General features: G+C 54.3%; 1 protein-coding gene across 4 annotated transcripts in view; it reads right to left on the bottom strand.

Annotated features, from left to right (window-relative positions):
* The window catches only part of DPP6 (dipeptidyl peptidase like 6), an 864,911-nt gene that overhangs the window by 214,044 nt on the left and 623,149 nt on the right, over positions 1-27,718 (bottom strand). The window lies entirely within an intron of this gene.

Consider the following 27,718-nt stretch of genomic DNA (forward strand, 5'->3'; position numbering starts at 1 on the left):
GCCAAAGCGAAAAGAAACCTGAACAAAAAGAGGAACAAATAAGAATGCAGGAGAGTGCTCAGAAACTGAGCAATCCTGAGGACTGAAATGCTGGACGTCCCAAAAGAAAAATGAAAACTATCAACCTGGAATTCTTTACTCAGCAAAAATCTATTTTAAAAAAATGAAAGCAATATACAGGCTTTTTCAGATAAACTCAAGCTAAAGGAATTCATGGCATTACAATGTTAAAAGAAGCTTATTTGGACAAAAAAAAATGAGGCCAGAGGAAACCTTTATCTATAAAAAAGATTAAGAATTAATAAAAAATGTGGGTAAACCTAAAACTATTTTTCCGTAATCATTTTGGGAAACACTTGAAGCTGAAAACAAGAATGCACTGTGGAGTTTATAACGGATGTACAAATAAGATGGATGGGAAAATACTAGAAATGTTGGTCTAACAGAAAGGAAAAGGCACTGTTGTAAGGCACAAACATTTCGGGTAAAGTGATGTCATGTCACCTGGAGAGAAGCCTGATAAGGGGAAGATGTTCGTGGCAACCGTAGAGCGACCCTGAAAAGCGGGACAAAGTGTTTTAGCTAATAACACAATAATGGAGGGAAAAATGGGATAATAAACTCAAGTAACCCAAAGGGCACAGGAAAGATTGAGCCAAAAAATCAGATGGGATGTGAAACAAATACGCAAACACACACCATGGAACCAAAAAACCAAATAGTAAGATGGTAGATTTCCGCCGACTCATGTGGATGATTAGATCACACTGAAAGGTCTACACCAGGGTCCACACATGTTTTCTCTAAAGGGACAGATAACAAATGCTTTAGGCTCTGGAGACCACACATCTCTGTTGAAACTGCTTCTAGACATGCAAAAAGGCCTTTGACGATACATAAATAAATGTCTGTGGTTGTTTTCCAATAAAATCTTATTTACAACAACAGGCAGTGGTCCTTTGACTAAACATTCCGTTTAAAAGGCAGAGACTGGGGGCGCCTGGGTGGCTCAGTAGGTTAAGCCTCTGCCTTCGGCTCAGGTCACGATCTCAGGGTCCTGGGAGCGAGCCCCGCATCGGGCTCTCTGCTCATTGGGGAGCCTGCTTCCTCCTCTCTCTCTGCCTGTCTCTCTGCCTACTTGTGGTCTCTGTCTGTCAAATAAATAAAATCTTAAAAAAAAAAAAAGGCAGAGACTGTCAAATTGTAAGCAAAGAAACAAAAGAAAGCCAAAAAGCAAGACCTACCTGTATGTTATTTATAAAAAATAGACTTTACATATGAAGACATGGAGAGGCACAGAAACACTAATGAAAAGCATCACTGGACATATACACATGTCGCTATCAAACACAACCGACCACAGAACAAGGAGTATTAACAGAGATGAGGAAATACGACGGGAAATTTCGTAATGATGAAAGGGTCAGTCCCTCCTGAAGACATAACAATCTGAAATGTGCATGCGCTTCATCAGAATTTCAATATTTATTAAGCAAAACTTGACATACTTGACAAGAGAACCGGACAATCCTACAAGTACAGTTGGAGATTTCAATACCCCTCCTCACTCGGGAATTAACGGGAAAAGTAGACAGAACACGGTAAGTAAGTGAAAGACTTAAACCATGCTACCAGCAAGCTTAACCTGACGCACTTCAAGCCGGTGAGCAACAGCATCAGAAAACATCTTTTTCGAGAGCTCGGGCACAACCGCTCAGATGGACCAAATCTGAGTGTCCTGGACGTCGGTGCCGGTTAGTAATGCTCTCCGTACCTGTCTGTACGTGTGACATATTTCGTGATGAAACAGTAACAACGGACCAAATGTTTGACCAAAAACAAACCATAAAAGGTGCAAGCTTTGAAAATGGATAGACCGGACTCTGACTTGGTTCCCCGATTAGCAGCCCTGTGGCCCAGACATTTCAGGGATTTTTCTAGCTGTTTTCCCCAATGGCAAAGGGGACACACCGTAAGAGCCACGACCTGGGTTTCTCGCAAGAGCGAGTTCAGTTATGTCCGTCTAGTCCCAGCACGGGGCCTGGACCAGAGTAAGCGCTCCGGAGCCAGCTCTCGGTGTTTGACGGAACCGTTCTGGGGACGGGATAGGAAGGTTCATGAAGAGGGACCAGGATTCAGAGACACTCCCGTGACCCAGAGGAGCTGGCAGAAGGGAGCGGGGCGCCAGCACGGGGTGGGGAGACTGTTGGGAAAGAGGAGGGCTGGCCCCACGGGGAGGGGCAGGGCAGGGCAGCTCTGGCCAGCGGGAGGGAGGGACAGGAGCCCCGTGAGTGCAGGTGTGCACGCGCGTGTGTGTGCAGGTGTGCACGCGTGTGTGTGCGCGTGCCCATGTGCCCTGAGGCGGGAGGGCGCCGCTGCCGCAGGACTGGCTGGGGGGCTGGTTCTGGCCTCGGCTCTGCACTGGTGTTCACTTCACCGCCGATCCACACTCTCTTCTCCCTCGCCTTCCTGCGCTTTCTCGAGCACGGCAGGGTTCATAGCAGACCTGAGAGGTCCCTGACGCCCGCTGGCCGGCCCCCTGGCAGGACGCACTCGTCCAGGGTTCGGGGCTCGGACGTGTGCACCGTGTCGTGGCTGTACGACTGCAGGGTGGCGCAGGGTGGTCTCACCCACCACTCCCTCTCCCCACCTCTGACAACCGCGGGTCTCTCACTGTCCCCACAGCGCCGGGATCACAGGACTGCAGCCTTCTCGCGCCTGCTTTCTCTGAGAGCGACACATCCAGGCCCCCTGTGCCTCTTCACGGCCGGAACGTCGTGTCTGTTGAGCTCAGTAATATTCCACCATGGAGACGAACCCGCACTTCCCTCACGCACAAAGTGAGAGTGTCGTCCTCGCCCTGGTCACCCTCACGGGAATTCCGTGAGATCAACGCGGTCAGCGGTAGCACAGCACCTCCTAACTCCAGACAAGAGGCGGCTCCTAGGCCCACGGGGCCGCCACGCGTTTGCACCCCGGCCCGGCTGTCACACGACGGGAGGCGGACTTCTCTGCCAGGGCCCCACTGCGCGCCTCCCTTGACTTCGGTCTTTCCCGTCTGCGAGGACGCGCGGCTCTGTGGAGACGTCAGCAGCCGTGTCCACACTGCACACCCACGCCGCCCGTCTCCACCTCCCCCTGCGCAGCGCACACCTACCGCGGCAGCCCCCTCCGGAGCTCAGCGGCGACCGGCTCCCACAGCCCCCGCGCCCCGCGCTCCTTATGCAGGGTCCGCGGCGAGACTCCTCGGTGGCACCAAGGCCGGGGTTTCACGGTGAGGCTCCTAGAGACGGAGAAGCCAAACGACGCTTGGAGAAATTAAGATAAACGACGACGTGACACACTAGAAACAACGACGGCCCCACGGCGTCCTCCGAGCATCCTTCTCCCTCGAACACGAGTGCAGGCTGTGCGGCTGTGCTCTCCGAGGCAGCGCGGCCGTGTCGAGCTCCGCAACACAAGAAAGCCAGCGCCACGTCTGACCTGCCCACAGGGTCCTTCCCTGAGCGACAACCAGGGACGCGGCACGACTTCACTGGAACCGTGTCCGATGGCTTCCAGGCCTTTGTGGTCAGCGTCCCTGCAATCTCATCACGCCGCTGTTCATGTCACGCACCAGTGCTGGGAGAGACGTCCCTGACATCAGGGACACCGACGTGGCAGTCGGACGGGGTGGCCCCTGGAGGCCAGGTGAGCACGTGGGCGCCCACGCGCGGTGAGCGGCATCTGCACCGCGGCTGGGGGAGGCGAGAGCAGGTGACATGACCGAAGGAACGTTTCACATCCGGAAGCTCAATGTCAGAGGGTTCGGCCAGGACATTTTTCTTTTACCTTATGAGATGAATTTTGAGTTATGGGAGGTTGACTGAGTTACGTTTCTGGTATAAAATTCAGGACTTGAAACTTCAGTGTATTTAGGAAACGAAGGCAGCGTCTCACGTGTTTATGGACAATGTCGGTCTGTCATTTGGTCCTGATTTGGTAAACGAACATCTCGCTGTTTTAACAGAAGTGTAAACAAGAGACAGTCACCCCATTTCCTGTTTTTTCTTTTTGTGTTATGAGTTAAATTGTGTCCCTGCCCTCCTCCGAAAAAACATAGGTCGGGGGCCTAACCCAGTGCCTCATGATGCGATTCTCTCCGGAGACAAGGACCTTACCGATGTCATCAAGATGAGGTCATTAGGGTGGTCTTAATCCCATGTGACCGGTGTCCTTATAAAAGGGAGAAATCTGGACACAGAAACTTGGGACGCGGAGAAATCACCATGTGTAGACGGAGGCACAGATCACAGCGATGCTTCTAGAAGCCAGGGAGCACCGAAGAGGGCAAGCAGAGCTCAGAAACCAGGAAGAGGCCGCCCAGGGAAGCCCGGCTGACACCCTGACCTTGGCCTGCCAGCCTCCGGAACTGGGAGACAACACCCGGTGTTTTCTCTCCCGTGGTGCCTCGGGAGCGGCCCCAGCCCACGCGTGCACGGCTCGGGCCGACGTCCCGGGGGGGAGCCGCGAGTCCGGCACAGCCGGCTTCTGCGGCCTCTCAGGAGGCAGCGCGCTCCACGCCTTCCACAGATGCTTCCCTCTGCCTCGACGTCCTGACAGGGTCAGGCTGCCTCGTCACCCCTTCTAGAAGGTACGGAGAGTGACCAGCTGTTGTGGCTGGTCCGCTGTGGCGGCGTTAGCCAGTGAGTAGCTAACCACCTCACAGACACTCAATCCTTAGCCTTGCTTTCTACTTCAGCGTTTTAAATGACCCCCAAATAAAACCGGGCTACCAATAGGAATAATTTCTTGTGTTTCCCAAATCCGGAGAAATCAGTTTCATCTTGAGTCAAGCAGATGCTGTTGTCTTCCTGAAGCAGTTCGGCTGTGCCTCACGTGTCTGTCTGGGCAGACCGGCTGGTCGGGCCGTTCCGCGGTCCCTGCCAAGCCGCTGGCGCTCAGCGCCGACGCTGTCTCCTCGGCACTCTCCACGGGGCCCTGCTGCTCCGGGTCCTCCACGCTCCCTTCAAGGCCTACTCCATATCTACTTTCCTTCTAGAACTTTCTTCCGTATGAATCCACCTCATGCCAGGCCTTCCCTAGCTTTCCATTTCCTTGATGCCTTCGCACACAGTGGCTCCTGAGACACCGGGGACAACTTCAGGGTCTCACAAAGCCGTGCTTTGCCGCCGTCGTGGTGGCAGCCCCCGCAGCCATGTTCTGAGCCACCAGGCAGAGGCGGGCCCCGCACGAGGCAGTGGGCGCCGCTCCTCCTCCACTCCGGGGAGCATCGGGTGCGGCACTCAGCGGGGACGAGCGGCTCGAGGCGTTCGTCACTGACAGCACGAAGGAAAAACGGGCCAGTTCTACTTCAGCGGCCTTCGTAATTTGGGTCAAACACCCTTTTCCCGTCTCGTGACTCAAATAAATACCGGATCCCCAAACAGGCATCGTTCCACGTGTGAGACGACGGTTTTTATATGCAAAGGAAAAAGTTCCAAAGAGCCAGCTCCCCTCGGATGTCAGGACGTGTTCGCCGTCACACGGAAGAGAAGCTGCCGGCCGGCCCCGCCCCCGCCGCCTTGCGTCCCCCGCACGAACGTGGGGACACACGGAGCGCTCCGCACATCTGATGAGTCGTGCTGTTCTCCGTCTCCTCCGTGGTGTTACAGGAAGTGCCGCCTGGTAGAGATTTTTTAAGCTCCCTCTAACAGTGGAGAAGAACACATCTAGCCAGAGCCACAACTATCACGATTTACACTCCCAAACGCTGTCTACAGTTGATAATCCTGGAATGGGGGGGGTCTTAAAGAAATGACCGAATTCGCCCCCTTGGCAGGAGAGCCACAGCAATGGCAGTGCAGGGGGACGCCTGATTTGGGGTCCAGACCGTTTCCCTATAGCACAGTGGGTCTGGGGAAGCCAGGAAGGAGGCGAGAGGACAAGAGGTGACGGGTGGTGTCTGGGGAGGGAAGCAGAGAGAGAGCCAAGGTTTGGAGGGTGGGAGCTTCCAGGGGAGGGGACGGCAAAGGAGGCAGAAGGGAACCTTCCTTTGTTTCCGTTTCAGTAACATTCCACATTACATGGCTGCTTTCAAACTCATCAGCATCAAATAAAGACTTGACCATCAACACCACAAGAAATCAGTTCCATGCCTGGGGGATGAAAAAACACAAAGTCCATCAGATTATGAATACAATGTCCTTCCCAGCCCGTTCTGCCCTCCACCGGGTCTGGGTGCCCAGTCTAAGTCATCGACGGGGGTCAGAGTCTCCATTCATATTGCCTAGCCAGAGACTGGGGAGACATCTCTTGTCCACGCAGAGTCTGGCCCTGGTCTAGGTCAGCTGTCAAACCCCACCTGGAACCCACAGAACCATTCATCCAATCTCATTGGTCTGAAGATTATCATGGAGATCATTTCCCCTACGCTCAGCGCTGTGGGAGGTACTCCAGGCACGGGGGAGGGGATAGCCAAGACAAGAAATAACGTTTCTCTAGGATACTTGGAGTGGGAATCAGATATGTACATCAAGACAGTCAACTAAAAATATAAGAGCGGTTATGAGTACATGTCAAAGGAATCAGAGGCCGCAAACACGATAGGAAATCAATGTCACAAACGGCTTCTCACCATAGGCCACAGATGACCCAGTGAGAAGGACACTTACTGCTACCTAAGGGGAAAGTGACTTTTCATCATTCATTCATTCTTCACTCATTCATTCGTGGTGGCAAGACACCAAGGAATAACACATGCGATGTGTGCCTGCCTTCAAGAAGCCCGACTCTAGCAAGAGATACGGGACACACACACACACACACGCACACACACACACACACCCAGCATCAATAGCTGCGCATCCCCCAGAACGGCTGAGCTCGGGCGGAAGGCTTTCACGGCCATGACCCACTGAGGAGTCCCTTCTGATGCACGATCTCTCCCAGAGCATCACCAGACTAGGAAACCCACAGCGGTTGTGCACCGACTGGAGTAATCCTTTGGCCAAACAGAGACTCCGAATCTATCAGAACCTACTGATTTGGAAGCTTGGGGGGAGGGGCGACAGGGCACCATTTCTGCCTTGTCCCTCCAGGCGCCTGAATAAATGGCACGTTTTCTCATCCAGAGCCCCTCCTGGCTCTTCTGCCCACAGGGAGTCTGCTTTACCAGGGCCGATCCCAAATCTTATAATTTAGGATGTTATTAACCACGAAATTGCTCTCAGTACAATTCCGGCATGGGCTGTAGTTGTGAACAACACGGCCGAACTCACTAGCTGAGTCACTCGTGTGTAGGACTCGGGTCCATGATAAGCAGCAGGAGGGCTTGCTTTCCCTCTGTTTGAGCTCCCCACGCCTGCGCCAGGGCCCGGAACAGGATAACACACCGAGGTGCTCTGGTTCCGGTGGACCCAGTCCTTGGGTGCAGCAGGAGCGCCCCATGGCGCCACAGCCGGCTTGAAGACGGGGGCCCAGAGGCAGAAGCCTGTTCTCCTGGACACGGGGTCTGTGTTTAGTTTTCCCTTTGCGCATCAGTGGCACTCAGGGTCCCAGAGAGGATGCCTAATTTTCCTTAAAGTACATGCCCCGTGATTCCTAACAGACAGCCTGCTGGAGACGATAATCACGGGCCCGACATCTAAGCGAGCTCGATTCATAATCCGAACAGCACTGTGAATGAGCACAATTGAATTTAATAGCAAGATCCTACATATTTGGTTTTTCAAAGATTCATAGAAAAGAAATTATGCCCTGTGTTGTAGGAACATACCGTTCGTGCACCAAGAATTATTAACAAAGCAAAAGGCATCATTATTCAGTCAAGATCGGGGCCGTTCTGCTTTCTTCCTGCCAATCCCATCAGACTCTAGCTGGACTGGAGCTATTAATATCTGATCTCGCAGAGTGTGCCTGATAGGCGTGCCGCTATTGGCACAGGAATGAGGCGTCACCCGCCAGGTGGCCCCATCCCGCACCCCACCCCGCTGACGGCACATCACTGCACCAACCGCGGGGACCCGGCGGCTCCCGTTAGCTCTTCCCTCCTGACGCGCTCAACCCACCCTCAGCCGGCCTCCCCCAGCCGCCGAGCGCTGGAGGCTGAGTTACATCTCTGCCAGGAGAGACCCGTGCTTCTTCCCCTACTGCTGTGCGCTCTGCTCAGCCTAGTTCTAAGAAACTAGAACACCCTGGCCCCCCGTGTGCAGGTGACCTCTGTTCCTTTCTGCCCGCGTCGTGAAGCCGTCCACGTGCGGGGTGGCTCGCGGGCACATGGATCGGCTGGGGGAGGGCAGGCGTGGCCTCAGAGTGTGTGTTTAATGGGGAAGTGCTCAGGCATTGCCCGGGACACTCCAGCTGGAGCGTGAGCCCCACGGCCACATGCCTCCATCCCTCCCAGGGCCTGTGCACTGCCCGCAGCGGTCCGGACGCCCTTCCTCAGACCCCCATGGCCACGTCCTCTGGTCTCTGCCTCTGTGTGGCTTCCTCAAGGGCCATGTCTTCCTCCCTCGGGGAGCCTCCCTGGGTGCCCTGCCCTGTACGCTGCATTTTCCTCTCTGGCTCTGACCCTAGCCTGGCATACCCATTGACTCGCGGTCTCTTCCCAGTAGAGCGAGACCCCCTGCGGCAGCGACTTGGCCCTGTTTTGTCCACCGTGCTCCGAGCACCTGGTGCGGAGTCCAGCCTTAATGAAAACGGGCTCAGTGAGCAAACGGGTGCTGACGTGGACCCCGAGTAGATCAAATGGGCTGTTCCGTTTTTTCACTGTGCGGCTTTTGGTGATGCGTGTTAAACCGATGTTTTTTCTGTTGCTCCTTCCATTCTCCCCTGCTCTAAGCCATAACGAGCCATGGTTTTCAACAGCACCGACATGCCGGGGGTTCCTGGGGCTCCATGCTGCCACTGCCGTTTGGGGGCACCCCCGACGGTGGCCGTCCTCCCGTGGGACCGCTGATGGGGCCCCAGGGATCCAGAAGGTGAAATAACAGGCAGATCCTGTTGCCAGGCCTGTGAGTCCGTCTGCAGGGGGGACGCAGGGGCCCCAGGGCCCAGCACCTCCAGAATGAGAGCAGACATGTGCCCCTCCCTGCCAGAATGTCATTCTTTCCTTGCACGAAGTGTCCACCATCGGTGACCCTAACCAGACTGTCGTGTGCCAGCAAAGACCAGCCACATGCTCACGACTCCCTGCGGACCCACTCCGTGGCTCAGAACAACGAAGGCTGTAGCCCCCCTCAGACCAGAATTCACCCCCCAGGCTCCCACCTTTTGGAATCTGTTCATTGCAGCATCCTGCCTTTTCCCTAAAGAAGCCCAGTGAGGGCCAGCTGCTGGTGAGGGACCTGGGCAGCGGGGGCGTCCTCTGTTGGCAGCGGAAACACCGTTGAAACACTGTGGCCCCCGGCCTCACGGCATGGCCCCAGCACGCGACACGGCAGGTGAGGGGCACGTGCCCTCCACGGCCTTTCCTTTGTCTGTCCTCCTCCAGAGGGCCCCTTGTTTCTGACTCTCTTCCCAAAGACAGGCCACCAAGAAACAGTGACGGGAGTCCCGTGACGCGCTCGTCATTGCCACCGCCATGATCTTGGCTGTTGGCACCATCACGATGAGCAGAGTCGTTTCCCGCCACCGCCGTTTGCTGATTTCTCCACCACCGTCCCACCGTCGCCATCGCGGCTGCCGATCCCGCCACCGCCACCACGGTGAGGACCAACACGACCGTCACTACAGCCGTACCGGAGATTCGACTCTTGCGCCTAATCTCAAGCGGCAGCTCCTTCCCTAAACCAAATACCTTCCAGCGACTCGAAACCACCCCCCGCCCCCCGGGCATCTGTGATGGTGAGTCAGCCTCAGGGGGAGACTGGCTGCCATGACCATGACCCCATGACCCCATGACCCGGCTCCCTGCTTGCCAGTGCTCTCGTGGCTGTGGTCACCTCTGGTCTGTAACGCCCGCAAGCGTCGAGCTGCCTCATGGAAGGCCCCACTGACCACGTGTTTATTTCACTTCTGAGTCTCGGCCTGTCTCACTGCTGTCCCCAAGGGCCCAGCACATTCCACGTGCACATTTCTTGGGTCATCAGTCCCACAGCTGTGGCCTAACGGGCCACCCTGATCATGGTTATCTTCCTCCTTGGGGAGGCCGTCACGATGGCCCGGGGCAGAGCAGGTGGTCAGCAAACACTTGTTAGCAGATGGATGCTTCGGTTGGAGTAAAACAACAGAGCCTGCCCCATTAGTAATGAAGTCTATTTGCCAAGCTTGGCTCTTCCATTTCAAGTGAAAACGTACCATGGAATATACTCTCTGTTTACAATAAAGGTGAAAGCCGTGATACCAACAGGTTCTAAAAAGACACCAGGGGCGCCTGGGTGGCTCAGTGGGTTAAACCACTGCCTTCGGCTCAGGTCATGATCTCAGGGTCCTGGGATCGAGTCCCACATCGGGCTCTCTGCTCAGCAGCAAGCCTGCTTCCTCTCTCTCTCTCTGCCTGCCTCTCTATCTACTTGTGATCTCTCTCTGTCAAATAAATAAATAAAATCTTAAAAAAAAAAAAAAGACACCAGGAAATGATGTTCAAGCTGGCATGAGATGTGGAAGCGCAGAAATGGAAGTTCTGGAAAGTGACAGAAACAGAACTGAACCTAGAATTTCCAGCTCCTGGTCTTTGGGCTCTGTTCGCTGCAGGATGGTTTCGCTTCAAGCTGGCTTTCCTACGTCTCCACTTTCTTGTAGGAGGAATGGTTGGGGCCACTCCAGTGTTCCACGGCACCTGGTTTGCCAAACAAGTGACCCTCCCAGCCTTCAGGGCAGGACCACCTGCTGTGTGTTGCCGACTTGTTTTTGTAGGTCAATGATCCCTCAGAGCTAAAAAGGATGTTTTTCCCAATTGCTGGTTGGGGGTTGGTAGCAGGAAGGGCAGCTGAACAAAGCACGACCCTTCCGGTCCTGTCTTCTCCTCTGCACTCCCCTCCCTGCCCATGGCCACAATACCCAAACCTCAGCTTATTTAAGAAGAGGATCAGGTAGAAGGAGATTTCCATGAAGGAAGAAAATTCACTTATTAGTTTTCCAATTCCCTCAATTACTTCATTACTTCAGAAACGTGACAGCAGAACCGAGGGTGGCCAAGAGCTTACCAATCTGGACACTTATCCCAAAACATCTGTTTAGCTGTGAAAGGGATGGTTAAGGATACGTGAGAGCTGCCTCCAGATATTTCAGAGTCACTGAGTGACCGTGGAGAAAACAGTGTGTTGTCTGGACTGTCTACTGTGGTAGCCAATACACACATGTGGCCATTTAAGCTTCGGTTAATTACAATTCTGTAAAATTCTTGTGCATAGCAGCCACGTCCGCAACAGCTCCACTGTGGAAGGAGCCGAGATGCCCTTCAACAGACAAATGGATCAAGAGGGTGTGGTTTACGGATACAATGGAATATTCTCAGCCATCAGAAAGGAAGACCACCCACCGTTTCCACCGACATGGACGGGACTGGAGGGGGTTATGCCGAGTGAAATGAGTCAAGCAGAGAGAGTCCATTGTCAAATGGTTTCACTCAGATGTAGAGCATAAGGAGCAGCAGGGACGACCAGAGGGGAAGGGAGGGAAATCTGAATGGGGAGGAGAGGAACCATGAGAGACTCTGGACTCCAGGAAACAAGCTGAGAGTAGCAGAAGGGAGCAGGGAGGGGGAGGGGGTAATTAGGTGACGGGTCTATTAAGGAGGGCACACACCACCGGGTTCACGTGCAACTAGTGAACCGCTGACCACATCTGAAACTGTGATGAACTCTGTGTTGGCTAATGAACATAATACAAGAAAATGAAAAATAGAATAGAAAGTTGAGTTCCTCCATCACACCTGCCACGTTTCAAGGGCTCGTAGCCATGTGTGGACAGTGGCTACCATCTCGGACTGTGTAGACGCGGCACGTTTCCAGCCCTGCTGCATCACAGGGGGAACAAGGTTCAGCAGACACAAGGTCTAGGAGATAGACTGAAATCGGTCTATCGGAGAACTTTGTAGAAGTCACAACCATCCAGCCTTGGGAGAGGGTGGTGCACAAGCAGAGAACTTTGTGAGCAAAGAACTAAGAACAGACTTAAGTCATAGCAGATGGGAACGTTCTCTCCCAGGAAGTCACGCCATAGAGACTCAGACGCCTGTCCCTGTCCCTCCGGTCTCAAAATTCTGGGATCCTTCTCACCATGGAACATGTTCACTGTCACACAGGAAGAAGGACACATTCGTGTTGAGGAAGGGAGAGGAAGGAAGAGGTGGAAACAACTGTTTAACCTGCTTCATCCAATACTCATAAACCAAGTGGGAGGCTGGGACGCACCGAAATTCCTGAAGGACATTCCATAGACAATAACAAGAGCTGGTGTCTACCTCCCACCCAACCCCACCAGCCAAGGAAAATTTAACAGAAATTAAACAAAGTAACATGTACGCTTAGAAACAAACATGCTTGGGCGACAGCTAAAGGAAAGATTTGGGTAGAGTGGTTTGCGGGCAGAGCCTCACGCCTCCAGATTCTGTTTCCCGTTGATCAGTGGCTTTATGAGAAGTGAACGGCCCATCAGAGTTTAACAAGCCTCCTGCTCATGAAGGAGAAGGGGTTTGTCCTCCGAGTTACTGGGTGACTCAGTGGGGGCCGGAGTCCACGCGACAATAAACGGGGCGATTACGAGCTGCAAACACACAGATGTAGTTCTTGCGGTCATTTTAAAATTACAGGAAAATCTGATTTTGTTTGTAAGAACAGTTTCTAGGAATGCACACATTATGAACATGGTAAGGCCCATGGACACCTGACCTCAGGAGGAAAGCTCACTCTTTTATTTAGCTCAGCGTTGGTGAGACGTCCAGGTTCTGAGATAGACAGTTAAGAAGGACCTGTTGGACGGTGTGCTAGAACACATCACAAGCTACTAAGGATGGCCAGGAAGTCTCAGGGCTGAGACAGCCAGCATACCGATCACCTCTCCTGCCACAGTGAGTGAGGCCGCTGGAGACCTAAGGCGGGTATTATATTTGGAAGGGAGACATCCTAAAACCAGCTTCACCTGCCCATACAGGAACCAAGAGGAACCCGAGAGATCCAGTCTTCTTTCTGTGATTTCACAGCAATCCCAAGTCGGTATCCTCTAGAGCAACACTTTTTGTCCAATGGGAGCCCCTCCCTCCTCTGTGGACACTCCTGGGGCCACGCAGTGATGGGGCGAGGTGGTGTGACTCACGTAGCCTGGCGAGAGCACATCACATCTCCACCAGCGCCTAACGAGGGGCCTGTGCCGGCAGCAAGGGCTCGTGCTCTGTCCTGGGCCCGGATCTGTCTGCAGCTGCTCTCCATTATCATTTGGGGGCGTAGATGTGGCTGGAAAAATCGTGGACCAGAGCCTGGTCCCTCCTGCATTCACATTCCGGCCGATGGATGAAAGCGGGCGTGCAAGCAGCTGGGTGTTTGCAAAGCTTGCTGGCATCTGCAATCCCACCTCCGCGGACTTTGCCTCAAGCCGCTGGCCGGCTCCTCGCACGGAGGACTGAGAACAGATGAGCCCCGCCCACACGCAAGCGGCAACGTCTGTCCGATCCGCTGGCCACCAAGACGTGCCCACGCAAAACAGTGAGGAGGGGAGAACGCACAAGTGCAGTGGAAAAGAGCCCCCCGGGCTCATGCAGTGATGATTTTGACCTTGACTTTACCACCGGTGAGTCACAGGACCGTGGGCAGTCAACCTCCCCTGTCTGGAATCACCTTCCTCATCTTTGCTTCTTGGGAAGGTCCACTGCAGCCCCGTGGTTCTGTGATGCTGTCGGCTGCGGGGATCAGATGTGGACTGGGATATGAAGGCGGAGAAGGTTCATTCTCAGAAGGGGAGTCAGCAGGCACAGGGGAGACCATTGGCATGAGGGGTTTGCCAACCCTCGCCCTCCTGCACAGCCCTTCGCGGCCAAATAAGGCCATGACTTAGCAGAAACTCGGAGAACTGTCTCCCATTTTCCCCTTTCTTGATCCTACGGTGTTCATGGGTTCTTTCATTCATTCAACCAGTATTTGCTGCTTGTTTATGATCTGCCCCGGCAGAGAGAAGCAGTGAGCCGTTCCTGCCCGCGCGGAGCTGGTGGCTTGGGGACAGGAGGATGGGCACGTGGTTAGCTGAGTTCCATGCGATGTCTGGGGCATCCACAGAAGCCTCCGTGAAGAAGCTACATTACTCAACGGAAGAGACGCTGGCCGCACAAAGTCGAGAAGGAGATCCAGACGGAGAGAACAGCACTCACGGTGGTTCGGGACCCATTTAACCATGAGGAACAGAAAATCCTGGGCCAGTGGCTTCGACAGGCCTGAGTTTTCCAGCATGAGGAGCCCAGAGTACGTGGCCTGCAGCGTAGCCTGACAGTGCCATCTGGGGCCTGGGCTGTCTCTCGCTCTGCCACGGGCATGGTCCATGCTTGGCCCACATGCCTGGTGCCATGGCTTCGCTGAAGGCAGGGCTGTGGGGGAGGGAGGGCCACTCTGGCTCTCTGTGGGGACAGCCAAGCTTTCTCAGGTGTCCCCCCTGTGTCTCCAGCACCGTGACTCGGGCATCCTGCCACCATGTGAGCCGGGGAAGTGTGTGTAAGCAGGTGCCAGCAGGCAGGGAAAGGAACCGCAGCCATTCCGAGAAAAGGCCTGCGCCCCAGGGTGGGGGCTGGGTTCGACCACACTCCATGGGACTCCTCATGTCTCCTCCCCTCGGTCACCACCCAGCTTCCTGAGACGCAGTACCCGGCCTGAGCCCACAGCTCGCCTTCCCCCGCTTCATACAAACCTCACCTCCACATTTCTCCCCGGCCCTGGCTGCTTGCGGGGTGACAAGTGACAAAGGTCCTTCCTCTGTCCAGTCCCTGGACTTATGCCCATTCCCAGCCTTCACCCAGGAGCGTTCTCCCATCTGGAGTGCCTCTTCCTCTGTCCAGCCTCTCCTCCTGCCCACGGCCGAAAACTCCAGCTCCCGCAGAAGCAGAACCCCACCCAAATGTCCCCACTTTGGGGTCCCGGCTCCCAGGCCCGGCCAGGACGCCTACCCCACCCAGCCTGGCTGTTTCGTTCTTTGAGAGTCACGGTCTCAAGGTCATCAGAGTTTCTGGAGACAGAGGGCCACGGGCCGCAGAGGCCCGTCACTGTCATGAACTCGACCCCATCATCCACCCCGTGTCCTGCATTTCCACGAAGCCACAAGGAAGTGCTTGCAGCGAGACGCTCTAAGGGCGCACACGGGGAAGGCAGTCATGTTCCAAAGAAGCCCAAGATTCTCTCCGTATCGGGTCATAAAAATATTCCCCGCTTTAAAGCTCCTTTCAAAAGGTCACACCCTGTTTGTTGTCATTTATTTGACATTCTGGAAAAGGCCAGCCTGCCGGGACACAGAACAGAGCAGTGGCTGCCCAGGGGCCGGCGTGGAGGAGAGCCCTAGGAGGGGGTTTTCTGGGGCAACGCACGGCCCAGCATCCTGAGAGGTGCTGAGAATTCCACAGGCCTACAACAGGCCTAACATCAGAGAACTGTACACCAAAAACAAAAACCAAACCAAGACCAAGCCCAGAAAACCCTGTAAACATTTAAAAAAAGTGAGAGAGAAAGAAAAATCCCATCTTTCACCACATTACATAGAAGATCCTTCTGCACTAAAATCAGAGAAGTCACCTACAGGGGCTGAGGCCGACCATGCGTATCTCTGAGCCACCGAAGGCGACATTTCTGGGCTAATTACAAGGATGAGCTGCAGAACCTTCTTGAGCGCTGATGACATCACAAGCCTCCTCGGGATGAAGGCCTTTAAGAACATGCTCGGCTTAACCGAAGTGGATTTCGGAACCTTAACTCACGGAAGCTGAAATCGTGGCGGCCATGCCAGGCTGTGTGGACAAGGCGGGCCAGGGTCCCCCCCACCCCCGCACAGGTGCTCAGGGGCGGGGCGAGGCCCGAGGGGTCAGGAGAGCCGCTGCCCTCCCGGCCTTGAACCGAGCACGTGCTGACGCAGGGCCGTGACACCCGAGGCCATCAGGGAGGGCTTCGCCATGGGGTGGGGGCACCAGGGCAGGGTCCCGTGACACCTGAGGCCGTCAGGGAGGGCTTCGCCGTGGGGTGGGGTCAGAGGAGGGGCCTCCCAGAGAAGACCCCAAGGCAGCCACAGCCCGGGACCGAGTGGGCAGCCTCCTCCGGCCCCGCACTCCCGATCGGCAGAATGGGAGAACAGGGGGACCTGCCCCAAGGCGTGGGACAGCTGAGCACCGTGCGAGGCCCACAGGAGGGGTGAGTGCGGAGGGATGAAGCGGAGAGGGTGGCCCAGGAGCTTCTGTCTGAGTAGCGCTACTGCTGATGTGGACGGAGAGAGAGAACTCCAGCTCTGTGCTGTTCTGAGATGGGGAAGAGCTGGGTAGATGCAGACACGTAACGTGTGGGGCTGTGGCGACGGCCGGTGAAGATCCAGGGCCAGGAACCCGGAGGTCAAAGCACGGCAGAGGGGGCGAGGAAAGCATGGTGGGGGCAGCGAGGCAGGGTTGGGGATGCCTCCCCCCCACACAGTAGTGGGGACAACTATAGCAGAACATTCTAGAAACCTTGGATCAGGCGAACGGAGCCATCATGAGAAAGCTTGTGCACCTGTCTGTCTCCGCAAAAGTGTGTCCAGCTGTGACCTGCGAACCAGCATGGGTTTTAGGTTTTCCACGCAATGCCCTCTGCTAGTTCGGCATTGCGACACCCGTGCCTGCTCAACCCCTCTGCTTCTCGAAGCAAGCGCTTGACAAGACTGTTGTGACCAGGCACGGGGCGGGGGTGATGGCGCCTTTGGGAGGCAGCAGAACACGTTTGCAAATCTGCATTTGTTCACAGCAGGAAGACACAAAGCCCGCAGCTGTCCTTGAGGACGGAAAAGCAGTGGGGGACGGGGGCTCACTTCCCTGTTATCCCCGGGAGCGGCCCTGGGGCAGGAGACCTGATCCTGCCTCTTGGCAGAAATGTGCCGGGCTCCCAGGCAAGACCCAGAAATGCTGGACAGAGCATGAAGGGCAGGCAGAAGGAAGGCACAGGTGGTTTCCTAAGTCACCTTGGGACATTCTGGGAGACAGGAGACTGTAAAGCGAGGTGGCACGTACAACCAGGGCATCAAACAAGCCCAATCACTCGTCGGGCAGCGCTCACCCCGCCTTCAGCACCCCTGTCCTCGCTCGCTTCTCATCCACTGGAGCCTGAATTTCCCTCCCCTGGTCCCCAATGCTGCTGAGTGCACAGAGCACGCAGAGGGGAGGCAGGCAGGGCTGGCAGTGGTGCGCAACCTTTCCAGGGTTCCTCCTGGTCCTCGTGGCTTCCCCGCCCCCTCTCTCCCTCCCTTGTGCAGGGGGAGACGCTCCAGGATCAGAAGCCACTCCCCAGTTCTCGCGCTCCTAACCCTTCCTGGATTTTCACTCCACGACCCTCTTCCCTCAGGGGCTCGGGGTAACGCGCACTTACATAGGAGGGACGGGACTGGCACGGAAGACTCGTCTCCTCCTTTCCCACCTGCCCCTTTGCTCCTCGCAGTCACGCTGGGCCCCCCCCCCACCTCCCCTCCCCCACCTGGTGACCAGCGGCAGAAGCCGTGACCGACACGTAAGCTGGACAACTCAAAGGGCAGTTTGCCAACAGCACCCCTTGACCTGGCTTTTAAGAACACCCGTGGTCTCGGACACGTCAAAACTCCTGGTTCTTTCGGAGCAGGGAAATCAAGAAGAATTAATTATTGTGACATCACGTAGATTAAACTGTGGGATGATTTCACTAAATCTCTCTTATTCCGTCATCAAATTCCCACCAAACCAACTCATGAATCTCTGTCCATGTTAAGAAACTAAGAGGTTTTCCTTCTTTTGATAATTAATTATCTCCGGTAGCTGTGGTGGCAGCCAAAAAGAAATTTAAAAATTCTGAAAGCCCAGAATGAGTCGGTTAGGTGGATTGCTCGATTCTGGAGTGAGGCCTGCTGGCGCTCCCTGCACTTTGAAGGAAGACTATCTTTCCGTTTATCATTTCTTAATTATGCAACAGATTGCAGAGATGTTGGAGGAATAACACCGCTCACTCCTCCTCTCCGTTCCCTGCCTCAGGTGGAGACATCGAGACTCTCCCTTCACACGCACCACACACACACACAAGCGTGTGCACACACGGGAAATCCTGCAAAACCAAGCCCTCTGATGTCTGTTACGTTGGCTCCACGGTCCAGCAGGGGCAGGACACTGAAAGGCCCAGGGCAGCGCCCAATTTAAGGCTCATTCAAGCAACTCATCACTTCTGCTCATTAATTTCTGCAGATTCAAAAACTGTGGTTAAGGACTTGGCTGGAATCCCCTCGGAGCAGATGCGTCAGGCAAACTTGCCAGGCCTTGACGTTCGTGTGCATTATCACGTGACCGAGGAACCCTGAACACTTCCTCTCCCCTTCTCAGGCTTTGTCCTATAGTGGCGCGCAGGAGCAAAGCAACCCCGTAAGACGGGAAAAGACCGCTGGAAAATGAAAACCTACTATTCAGCAGAATACAAACTACAAGACGCTCTTTCTATCACACACACAGCGTAGCCTGGGGTTTTTCGAATTATATGGCTTCCTCATTGTGGAGAATACTAGGAAAAAAACTGGGAACACCATAAACCAAAAATTACATTCTGAGAAGTCTATCTCTTCTCATAAACATAGTAACTTCAGTTGCCTTTGAGAAAAGCAGAAACGTGTCCTGACCTGTTTCCGAAACGGCTGTCTCATTTTCCGCTGAACGCACGCGGCCACGGGTAGGGTGCCGTTGGAAATACTCTGGATGCATCTTCACGGGACAGTTTGCTAAACTGTTCTCCTTGACAGCCGCTGGAACCCAAGATCACAGACGGAACTGGCCCGAACTCCCAATGATGAATTCCTTCCAGTTTTCAGTAACAGAAAAAAATGCTCCAACCACCGAGTAGAGATAACTATCTCTGTGGTAGTCTCTGAGCCCTAATTGTTGTTCCGAAGGCCCTGGCAGCTCCATCCCCCATTAAACAGCTTTGCGTCTCTGCGCGTAATTGCCGCTAACGAGCTCACCCGCAATAATGGACTGCTAAGTTGGAACCGAGGAACGGATCTTTCAGGAAGAATTTGAGTCATTTTTCCTCCTCGCTACGTTCCAATGATGGCTGTTCATAAGAGAAGCAATTAAGTTTTCTCTATTTAATACCTTGCCGTGTCGCTCAGCAAACCTCATTTCCATGCACATTTCCTCATTCCTTTTATTACCGATGACACAGACTTCCCTCATTCCTCGGGATGACTCAGACCCGGCTCAGGCCGGTGGCCTCCAGGAGGGACCGCTGCTCACCTGGGGAAACCGAGGCCACCGCCATCTCCTCCAAGCTGCTCACTGTCCCGTCTGAGCCTCGGCCTCGCCTCTCCGACCTTCCACGCCGCAGCATCCCCTGAAAGGCCTGCCCACGGTTCGCAGCCATGTGTGTCCTCCGTCCCCGCTGGGAGTGCGGCCCCGTTTTCCCACAGCTGCCCCTGTCCTTCCGTCACCCGTGCTCACGGCCCCCGACCACCGCAGACTCCAGACCCCCTTCCTCCTGCGGGCCCCGCCTGGCCCCACTGCCCTCCCCCACCCCGTGAGTCTCCACGGCTCCTCCCGAAAATCACGCCTCTCAAAACACTGTTTAACTCCCAATTTCGCTCACCTGCCAGATTTCCAGCCCCAGCTGGTACCAAACACCGGACCCCAACGAGCCTGTCGATCCACCAGCGGTCGGGTGGGCGCCCAGCTTTTCTGCCGCCTGAACTCCCAGCTCCCGTCAAGCCGCACTCCCTCAGACCGACCCCCCAAGCCTCTGTTGTTACTGTCACAAGTGACCTTATCTCACAAGTTACAGGGAAAACAAGAAAATGCCTCAAAAGAAACTCAGTGATCCTCTCTCTCACCACTCTAAGATGTCTTCAGTCGCATCCTCCTTCCTTCCGAACCACATGGAGGGGCCCTTTCCCAGAAGCCAGACATTCTGGAGAGGGCCTAGGGAGTTCAAAGGCCCTGGGGTCGGCACGTTCGAGCCACAGAGAGAAGGCCGCTACGGCCAGACAGAGCAGGTGGAGAAGGACATGCAGGCCCCAGGCCTCTGCAGGCCCCAGCCTCCCACCAGTCTGTGCTGAAAGCCACGGGCCCAGGGGACTGACCTGACCTCATTTCAGTCAGAAAGAGCATCTGCCGCCTTGGAAACCGGCCTGGAGAGGGAGGAAAAGAAGCAGCAGAGAGACCGAGGCTTCCGAGGCAGCAGTCAGCTTCCAGTGCCGAGAGGGGAAAGGCTTCCTGGCGCTCGCAACCCATAGCACACGGGCCACGGGCCACGGACGGCCACACCACCTGGGCTGCAGGCCCCGCCTCCTCGCAGGGCTCCTGGCGGACCGCCCACCCGTGGGACGCGGAAGCAGCCTCTTTCTGCAGCCGCACCCCACGGACCAGGACGTCAGGCACCCCACGGAACCTACTCAAAGTGCGTGTCTGCAAACTTCCTGGTCCGTGCGCTGTTTCAGGGATGCTAGACCCGTTCCTCCCTTGCCAGAGCATCACACACACACACACTGACCTCAACAATGTTTGCGTTTGGTTGAGAAAAACACCACTGTTTGAGCCACGGATTTCTGTGCTGTTTTATGCTTTTAAATTTAGCTCCAGGGGCACCTGGGTGGCTAAGTGGGTTAAGCCTCTGCCTTCGGCTCAGGTCGTGATCTCAGGGTCCTGGGATCGAGGCCCGCATCGGGCTCTCTGCTCAGCGGGGAGCCTGCTTCCTCCTCTCTCTCTCTGCCTGCTTCTCTGCCTACTTGTGATCTCTGTCTGTCAAATAAATAAATAAAATCTTAAAAAATTTAGCTCCAAAACCTCAAGAGAAAGGCACATAGACAAAACACCCAAATTGTGTGCGTATGTTTTGAACCAGCTTTGTGGTAACACCATACAACTCTAAAAAATAATAAACTAAAAGATGCTAAGAGCCTATCCTTTAAGAACAGTAAACAAACAAACAAACTTCTGGGGAGGAAGAACTTAGGCCCGCTCGGTGACACCAGACAGGCGGCTCCCGCGGGGCAGAAACCCACGCCGTCTGCCGTCTGCCGTACAGGGGCGTGGCCCTCGCGTGGCTGTGCAGGGACCGGGCTCTGCCGGACTTCCACGAGCGTGCGGAACCGGGGCAGAGCGCTCCGAGAGGTGCCGTGTGCAAACAGGTGTCCCAAACCCGAACGACACTGCTCAGGCGTCGGATAGAGGACGCGGCCGGCAGATAACCGGGCCTTGGGCAGTTTCCCGCCCACTCTCCGGGCACCCACGCAGCAGTGTGAGCAATCTCCCGCCCAGACTCTGCTAAAGGAAAGACGGTTGGAGCGGAGACAGCGGATCTGATCACGGAATAAAGGGGAAAGCGCTGGTGTACTCCCAGGGGACAGGATGGCTTTGGGCCCTGGAGAGGGGCGGCCGCGGCAAGGCCCTGACCACGCCTCACTCTTCTGTGTACGGCCGGCAGCTGCGGACGGAGACAGGGGCTCCCTGCGATGCTGGCATCAGCCCTCGCACCGGGACACGCGAGGCGATTCCTCCAGCGAGAGACGCCGGCCACCGCGCTCCCAGAGACGGGCCCAGAATCGGCTCTCGGATAAAGCAGAGAGATCTAGTCCACCAGCCCGAGAATTAAGAAGCGCGTCTCCCCCAGACACCCCGGGCAGAGACTTCATCGGTTCTTCCCAGCGAGAAGGGCTGTGCTAAGAGGACCACGCGACAACCACGGCTGTATTCGCGGCAGGAGGTCGTCTCCCGGAATGATGTAAATTCACCTGCAACACAGTTAGCCCCTGAATACGGGACCAACGATTTGCCGCTAATCCCTTATGTTTACAAACCTTCGCAGATGTAGGCGATGGGTGACCCCACCTGGCAGGGGCACGGCCGATTCAGGGCACGGTCACCGCGCCAAACGTGCTCGGTCAGGACTGTCCGAGCCTTATCTGAGAAGATCACGGTCCCTCGGGCGGCACGCGTGGCTGACAGGAGCAGCCCAGGAAATGATCAGATGGGAAGCTGCTTCGGACTTCTGCCTCGAAAAGCCCAGCATCACCTCCCCCTTCTCAGGTTGGAGCAGGATAAACCCGGGCGCGGGGAAGCAGGAGCTAGAAGCTGGACATGAGCCCTCTAAACCCGACAAGGAGCAGGGTCCGGGAAGCTCAGGGACCAGGGGCTTCGTGCTGTGACACCAGCTTTTACCACTTCCCTTGAGGGAAAACAGAGATGGCACAAGGTCTACAAGTTCTCAGTGTTACAGACTCAGGAAAACCCCCGCTCTCTGCCTCCGTGTGATGGGAAATGCCCCAGGCTGCTCACCGCTCGCAGATCTATCCCCAAACTTCCACGCTGTGGACGCGGCTGGGGGCCCTGGAGACGGCCGGGGACAGGAAACCAGGCTCCACGATCCACCATCCGCAGTTAGAATAGCAAATCACTTGATTAATTTCCCCAGCGAGTAAGCAGTGTCATCATTAACTACGAATATATAATCCGTAGAAGAACAAAAGAACATAACAGTGTTTCTTTGTACGCTTTCCTTTTCCAGCACAAAACTTTAAAAGCTCTTTAAGATACGTACCAGGAAACCACGAGAAATATGTCCACGTTTAATGACCTAATGATTTCTCCCTGCATTCTAACTTTATTGCTAAATTTGAGATTCTGGAGGTAGTATATATAAAAAAAGAGTAAGTTTTCACCTGGGTTCCTAAGAGGATCATCGTAACACCAGCTCCCTTGGATTTATGCTGCAACTTTACGCCACCGAGCTTGAAAGTAGAATAAAAATAAAATAATAAAAGGGATTACACAGAGGAGAAGCCACTCCGTGTCAGGACCTGGGCAAGGCGCCTTCTGACATGACTCCGTTAATTGCAGGGTGACCCAGATAGGGGGGTTATTCCATCATCGGTCCCTATAACATCCTCAGGTCACTAACGAACGACACAGTATCCCTGCTTCTCTGATGGAAATTAAAGTTGCTTGGTCCGCCTCGGTCATCAGCAAGCCTCTTGGGGAGGAGTGATGTCCGCCCGGTGTTCCTGTCCCCAGCCCAGCCCTCCCCAGGCTTCTCCAGCTTCTCGGCACTCAGGGCTGGGGGGGAAAGTGGGTGATTATCCCCCGCAGGTGTCCTGCGTTCTTTAGCATGATGCGGGACCTTCTGGGGCCCCATAGGTGGGAGGAAGCATACTTCCCTACACACGGAGTGCCAGGCAGTGTCTGAAGGGCTCCCAACGACGCCCACTGCCCGCACCCGCTCCCCGCAGAGTCCCCTCGCCTCACGGGAGGGCTGAGCACAGGGACGTGTTTCTCAGCAACAGAACTCACTCAGGAAGGCCGGGCTGACATTCGGACCCAAGCGCTGGGCGTGCTGTCCCCCCGATGCCCCAGGCTCAGCCCGTCTGCTGCTCTGACGAGTCCGACGCCCCAGCCTGCGTGTGAGGAGTCGGCCCGAGCACCAAACGTGCGAAGATGATCTCGTGCCAGCGATGGGGGAAGACGGGAGATGAAAAAAACAAAACAAAAAAACCTAAAACGAAAAAACCTTCTTTCTCTGAGTAGCTGATGATGCAAAAATGGGCAAATAAGGGCGCCTGGGTGGCTCAGTGGGTTAAAGCCTCTGCCTTCGGCTCAGGTCACGATCTCAGGGTCCTGGGATCGAGCCCTACATTGGGCTCTCTGCTCAGCAGGGAGCCTGCTTCCTCCTCTCTCTCTGTCTGTCTCTCTGCCTACTTGTGATCTCTGTCTCCATGTCAAATAAATAAATAAAATCTTTTTTTAAAAAATGGGCAAATAAAACCAGTTAATGTCAAACAACTAGGAAATGACGCCAACATTGCCATTTGTCTGAAAAAATGAGAGGAAGACACACACAACTGCTATGATAAAATTAACCTTAAACGATCCGCCCTTCAACTGTTCTTGTCCTCCAGACACGGCCTCGCTACCTGTATCCAAACTTCCGGACCATCTGTCCTTGTTCCTCACTCTCTCCCGACCCTCTCTGCGTGCGGGCTGCCCTACCCAGCCCTTCCCCTGGAGCTTGCTGGCGCTCGTCGGGTTGGCCCACCCTTCGGGGATGGACAGAGGCTGAGGGACGATGCTCCCTCTTGCAGCCCCCAGTAGACTTCCAAAGTGCACAAGGCCCCACAGAAGGTCCAAGGGCATCCAGAGCAAGCTGGTCACGACAGTGACCCATCCTGTGGCTGAGAGGACTTGAGTATCTCGTGGACGTCACCTCTGGCTGCAAGGAGGAGAGAGGTCACCTGCAGAGAAGGAAGCCCTGCCTGGGGGCTGAGCCCAGAGCTGCCACAACCTCCAGATGCCACAGTGAGGGCCTTTCCCTCCCCGTGGGAGCATTTCCTTTCTGTCACATGCATGATGAGATGCTTTGTTGCCTTTCCTCCTGCCGCTCAGTCTCTCCTCTTGCTCAGCCTCTCCTCTTACTCGCTGGAAGATTCATCCTTGATAATCTTTACAATGTATCGAATTTCTGCAAGGCCCAGTCTCAAGCCTTCTTTGCTTCCATACCCTCCCCGCCATGGTCCCCGTGGGCGACACCAGTCATGCCCACGGTTGTATTTTCCTGCTTTAAGTTAATTACTTCGAGGATTTTCTCCATTCCAGACACTGCTTTGGAAATTCACACCTATCTTTCCGGTTACCGACCTGTAAATTGTAAACTCTCATGAAAATCCCAGATCCCTGGAAACTCAGTGGCAAAAGCACACCCGTGAACAGCTCCAGATTCTGCTACCGTCCCTGCATCCCCAAACCCGATGGCTGGTCCCCGGCTTCCTTCTAGCCTCACTGGGCTCTCTGTACCTCTGCTCCACCACACACCCCAGGCCACAAGGACTCTGTGTCCAGCTGAGGATTCGACGCCTCCTGGAAGCCTTTCTGGGTCTACCTAACCGGGCCAAATCCTCCTGTCTGATGCTCAGGAAACTCGGCAGTTCTGTGTGGCCTGGTTTGCACGCTTCCATGGCTACGGTCCAGGCTCCATGTTGCAAATAGGGTATCTTTTCTGCACACATTAAGTGCCTGTTTTTGTTTTTGATAAAAAAGTAACTGGAGGGATCACCATGGGCTAGAAGAAGCTCTCATCTTCCTGAGGAAAGAACCCCATGTCCAAGCCCTGGCGAGAGACACTGTTGTCGGGGCCCCCGTGTCTGCCAGCTAAGTGTCCCCCATGAGCTATCACAATCGTCCCCACGGCAGCATGGCTAGATACACACTGACCCCCGTTTAAGGCAAGAAGCCGGGCTCAAAAGAGGCAGCAGTCTGCTCTGACACGCACTTGAGCCTGGCGGCATCCCACATGCACGTCCGCCGTGGGCAGGCAGCAGAGAGAAGCAGGCTCGGAAGGGTGACCGTTTTCCGAATGCAACGTGCGGCATTTGGATTTTGGGGGAGAAACTGTAACCCCATATTCCAGAATTTTATTGCACATGAAACATTTATTCTATCAAAGGAGAGATGCCTGGTAGTTAGACAGTTGGTTCCGACAAAAATATTTTTTTATGATCGTCTTTGCAATGGAAAGTTGAATGAGTTCCTAGAAAGAAGGTGTCCTGGCTGCCTTTGGAACACACAATAAGATGGTGATACACACGGTCCCAAAGACAGAACTCCAGCTTCCAAACCGTTAGATGGGATCCCATGTCGCAATACCTTCTTGGGGAACCCTGTACAGCCCTCCCAAGAATACGAAAAAGTTTCAAAACATCCTGCAGTAAAGAGACGTATTTAATTTTACTTAAACTAGAGTTCGTAACTGTATTCGAATATGAGCCTTTTTTTTTCTTTCAGGACACCCGGGGATAATCATACTCACTGAAAGCGAAGTTGGAAGTCCTGCTTTGTTCCACTTCCTCCACTGTGAGAGACCGAGACCTTCCCCCCTTTGCAACCCGGGCCCTTTTCTACAACTATCTGCCCCTTGGTTTACCCAGCTTGCAGTGATTCCTAAAACCCAGCTCCCAGCCTCCTTGGCGGAGACCCTACCAGAGGGCTAACGGGTCCCGCAGAGCCGAACCCTGGTTTAATCGTGCGAGGGGGACTGCTCACTCCTTGAAAACCGGGGGGGGGCTGCTGCTTTGATTCAACCGTCAAGTACCCATTTCCACAGATTTGTTTTTAACGTAGCACGCACATTTTCCACACTCGAATGATTTTTGTTGGTCACTACATCCACTCTGAATGTCTTCTATTTTTCCTCGGTTGAGGAAAGAAATGACGCAATCCTACTCTGAAGGCGAACACACACTGAGCAGAGAGAAACGGTTCTTCCAAGGTTCTCGTGTCCCGCGTGTGTTCTGTACGGTGGAGGCTCACATTCAGCAAAGAATTCTTCAGCGAAGCAGCCAGCACTTGGAAGGGGAGCCCAGGGCGCTCTTGCAGAAGGAGGGGGGTCAGACGAGGAAAAGTGGCGAGCACGTGGGAGAGCACGATTTGGGAGAACAAGTAACTAAACGTTGTTCTGAAGGCTTCCAGAAGCAGGGAGCTCCCATCTCAGGGATGCTCCTATTGTTAAAAGATGGTCTGGAGTAAGAGGACCCGAGATCAGTCTTTCTACGCTTTTCTCACTTGGATGTTGGCTGTGTCTTCCCGAGAACCCCAGGACTAAGCCATTACCTCATCCCCATGAAAGTCCTTCAAGGATCTGCCGATTTTTTTCTCTTATTCAAGGGTAGGGATTATATTTTTGGTAGTTCCCATGAAAGGACCAGACGCACGCAGTGATCCACGTACAAATCCGTGCGCTTGAAGCTTAAAGAGGCGAGTACGAGGGCTAGGCGCAGGACATACAGAATCACAAGGCTACAAGTTGCCTTTTACCATATCCACCCCACGAACCATCCCCAGCCCAACAGATAAAGATGACCAGCGATTCCACGGAATGCGGATGGGAACAATGAAAACTTTTACATAATGGACATTAAAAACAATTAGAAAATGGAAAAGTGGAGGTGGAGTTTTTTTTTACAAAGATCTACATTTCAATGGAAAAAAAATATGAAAGTTCCCAATAAATAATCCAGGAGTCACATAACTCTTAAAAGAAAGTCTAAAAATTCTAGGATTGAACTCGCCCCTCCACGTAAACCAGCTGCCAGCTGCCCCCGTGGGGTGGGGCGCTACCCGCTTGCCCTCCTCTTGCCAGGACAAGAGCCTCTCAAACCCACCAGCACGCTGTTCAGGCTGGGATGACGATGTGAGCCTGAGAGCTCACAGAGGCGTGACAAAACTCCGGACAGGATGGTCTCAGAAGAACTGGAAAGGCAGTAGAAGTCTATCTCCTACTTGCTGGAGACTAAAGTTCCATGCACATTTCTAAAGTTGCTGATCTCTTATAAGCTGAACATCTGCTTCACTTACACAAATAAATTTCACCTTCTAGCTCATTTAAAATTAAAGAGCCAAGATGAATTTTAAAATATGAGCCTGTTAAAAGACAAAAAGGAACAAAAAAAGAGCTAGTTTTAGGCTGCCACTAAAGCCCAGGGTGAGATTTTTATGGAAAATCCTGGTGCGGTTTTATGGGAGACTCACAGATGAAGTGCTAAAAACAGGGATTTATATAATGAAAGTGATATTTCAAGTCTTCTCTAGAATACTACAATGGCT

Source organism: Meles meles, chromosome 10 (genome assembly GCF_922984935.1).
Source record: "Meles meles chromosome 10, mMelMel3.1 paternal haplotype, whole genome shotgun sequence".
Classification (NCBI taxonomy): domain Eukaryota; kingdom Metazoa; phylum Chordata; class Mammalia; order Carnivora; family Mustelidae; genus Meles; species Meles meles.